The sequence below is a fragment of the Passer domesticus genome, chromosome 13 (assembly GCF_036417665.1).
Source record: "Passer domesticus isolate bPasDom1 chromosome 13, bPasDom1.hap1, whole genome shotgun sequence".
Taxonomy (NCBI): domain Eukaryota; kingdom Metazoa; phylum Chordata; class Aves; order Passeriformes; family Passeridae; genus Passer; species Passer domesticus.
Genome location: NC_087486.1, coordinates 20,649,163 through 20,652,630, shown reverse-complemented (window position 1 = coordinate 20,652,630; position 3,468 = coordinate 20,649,163). Strand labels below are relative to the sequence as shown.

The 3,468-nt window shown below is 52.0% G+C and overlaps 1 long non-coding RNA gene across 1 annotated transcript; it reads right to left on the bottom strand.

The window, feature by feature from the left end:
• Positions 1 to 852: 852 nt before the first annotated feature.
• LOC135280336 (uncharacterized) lies at positions 853 to 1,823 on the bottom strand. The gene is made up of 2 exons (XR_010347336.1): positions 1,710 to 1,823; positions 853 to 1,576 (listed from the first exon to the last, which is right to left on the bottom strand). It is a non-coding gene; the product is annotated as an uncharacterized LOC135280336 (long non-coding RNA).
• Positions 1,824 to 3,468: the final 1,645 nt, after the last annotated feature.

Genomic DNA, 3,468 nt, shown 5'->3' with positions numbered 1-3,468 from the left:
AAGAAAAGCCACCGGTGTTGATCAAAGACCCTGAATCCAAACAAATTATGGGCCCTTTCCCATTCATTACTTGGGAGGGAGGATATGCTTGTGTCTCTACAGCAGCAGGCCCAACATGGATCCCAGCAAAAAACATAAAACTCTTCTGCCAATGGCCAGCCAAACACCAGAGCCACCATCAGAAAAACAGAACAAAAGCCTAAGAGAGACAGCAGCAGCCTGGAAAAGAAGAAGAAGGACAGAAGAAGATCTCCTAAGCAGTGTGGACCACACAGACCAACACCAAGAGAGCTCAGACACCACTAACTGCGATATACCGCTTAACAATTGGAAAAACTGTATTCTAGCCTTGATATTTGATTCTTCTAATAAGCTGACTTCAAACCCTTGCCTTACAGAAGAGAAAGTTTAGTGGGACCAGAATTTAAGTTTCACATTGCAATCTCCCTATCTCTATACTTTCAGGCCACCCAAGCCTCCACCCACTACTAAATTAGCTAAAGTCAAAGGATGCTGTCCTTTCTTGCCACTGCAGCAGGAAGCTGGATGCTCCTAACTATGCCGCATGCCTTCGGATGGGTGGTTCCACAGCCAAGCCACAATTTCTTGCCCATGGCCACGCATGTCAACCTCTTCTCACATAGGGACTCAGTATACCAGAGCGGCCAGCTGCTCACAGGTCAAATCAATAAGATCCAGACAAAAGGCATCAACGACTGGCTCACTGGACTTTTGAAAGACTGGGGCATGAAAGTCTGGCTTTCATCTTTAGTCAAGACTGTTTTGTGGGCTTTGTTTCTTGTATTCATTGTCTTGGTTATTCTATCCAGTTTTGCTCAACGCTTGCAAAAGTCCATGGCAGAAGCCTTTATTCTTGAAAACAAAAAGGGGGCACTTGTGGAGGCCCAGGGGCCTCTCATTGCAACTGTAATACCTTAGGGCAAAGGGGACCAAGGTGAAACAGAGAAACCCCTCTGAATGCAAGGCTCTCACCCATGGCCACTTGCAGGCTCTTGCAATCCGCAGGTTTTGTTGCTATCACCCACTTCAACTGCCATTTTTTCCTTATATCTACTCTCCAGAGAATGTTCTCCTCTCTCTTCTCCCCTGCTGGTCCTGGCTTCACCCCTTCTCCCCCCCGAATGAAACCCTCAGACCCCAGCCTCATTTTCTCTCTGGCCCTGGACCCTCTTCATGGCATTGCACGGCGTTTGGAGTTCCACACAAAGACCCGTCTCTGGCCTCCTTCATCAGCACTTGAAGCAAGTGTGCTCCGGCCTCTGGCAGTGCAGGTCGCTCACACGGGCTCACTGTGGACACGCCGCAATCACACAGTCATTGAGTGCACCAGAGAACCTGGCCTCCAATAAAAGGCATGAATCCCACAGCCCACCCAACCCAATGCCTTGCATGTCTCTACTTTTTCCTTCTTCTCTCATCTCTCATGTCACTTTCCCCATTTCCTCTCTCTGGCAGCTTGGCTTCTCTCTCTCCTGCCTGCAGCTTCAGCCACATGTGTGACCCTGCAGGAACAGCCTGACCCACAGGGAAGTGGGAGAGGACTCTTTGTCAGCAACTGAAGTGACAGAACAAGGGGGAATGGGATGAAACTGCAAGAGCTGGAATCCATTGCATGATGGGAAGAAGTTCTTTCCTGTCAGGGTGCTTGTCCCTGACACAGGGACCAGCGCAGAGAGGCTGTGGCCTACCCCATGCCCACGAACATCCAAGGCCAGCTTGGACAGGGGCCGCAGCAACCTGCTGTGCTGGGAGGCTGCTCAGCTTGGAACCAGATGATCTTTAAGGTCCCTTCCAAGCCAAACCATTCAAGCATTTCATCATTCCACCATGCCCACCTCCCAGTGTGGAGCGGCCCTGAAACTTCTGTGACATCACAGCTCCCACAGTGTTCCAGGTGGAACGTCCAGCACCTGGAAACCACCACAGCAGACACTCTGCCTGCTGCCAGCGCTCAGTTGGCGCTCGCTCTGCGCTCTGCCCGTCAGCACTCAGCTGTTGCTGCTGCTGCCTGGGATTTTCCTGCTGCCTGCTCTGGAGCACCAATCCCAGCAGGATGAGCACTGCTGCGCCAGTGGAGGTACAGTGCCATTCCAGGGAGGGGGCAGCCTGCTTGAGCAGGCTGCAGCCACGTGGCAATGGATGGTGTGGGACAGGAACCCCACTGTGAGATTGTGCTGTCTCTTGCAGACTAACAGAGACACTGTGGAGGAGATGGAAGTGGACATGGTGCTGAATGAGGAAGAAATGATGGAGGTGGACGTGGAAGAGCAGGTTGAGGACATGGAAGTAGATGTGGAGGATGACATCGAGGAGATGGAAGTGACACCAGGAGGAATTTCCCCAGGGAAAGGCTGCTCAGGCCTTGACAGGGTCTGCCCAGGGAGCTTTGCAGTGCCCATCCCTGCAGCTGTCCCAGGAAGGCCTGCAGGTGGCACTCAGGGCTCTGGGCTGGCGACAAGCTGGGCATCGAGCACTGTTGGGACTGCATGGTCTCACAGACCTTTCCCAACCTTAATGATTCCATGAGTCTATGATTCTATGAAGGCATGATTCACAACAGAGTTAACTCAAATCTATCATACACAAATATTACAGAGGTCAAAATTCACGTGAATGAAATTTAAGATTATTCTTTAAGACTGAAAGAATCGTATGTCGATGTTGCATATAGGTAAAGCCCTATAAAAGAAGAGCCTTGTTACCCTTGTAAGATGATGCCTCGGACCTGCTACTTGGGCTAAGTACAGCTAACATGCAGGGGTGAGGGGCTCCCAGCAGGGCAGGGAGAGCCGAGCTCAGGATCCCAGGCACCCGAGCAGAAGGGGATAGGTGTCTCCTTTATTCAGGTGGGTGTTAATAAGATCCCAGTTCAGTGACTGTTCTCACCAGCAGAGGCTCACCCCACGGCAGAGGAAGCAGCTCTGGGCTGGGCTCCTGCAGCAGCAGTGGAATTCCTTTCCCCAAGAGCAGTGGCTCCCACAGTGCTCCTCCAAAGCTAAGACAGGGCGAGGAGCTGCACCCAGCCCCTTCCCCCAGCCCAAATCCCACAGTAGCTCTGGCCCTCCTCCTGCTTCCCCAGGGAAAACTCCCAAAGAAACAGAGCTCTCCCTTTGTCTGAAGCACCCAGCAATCACCTGCCATTAGCAACTCACTGGCAAGAAATTCTACAGGTGAAAAGGAAGAACAGAAAAGAAAACCCTTCCCCAAACAAGGAGATGGCCAGATGATGAAGAAGCACACACACATCCCCAGCTGGTGAGAAACCCTCCCCCGCCTCAAAGAGGGAGAGTCTGACGGTGCAGGAGTGAAACCCACAGACATTACAACCAGCCAGGTTCCAGCTGAACCGCAAGGGCAGCCACAGCCAGCAGCAGTCGCCCCTGTAGAACCAAGGAGATCGAAGATGAAATCAGAGCACCCAAATGCTGTGGAGTCTGGCAAATCTGG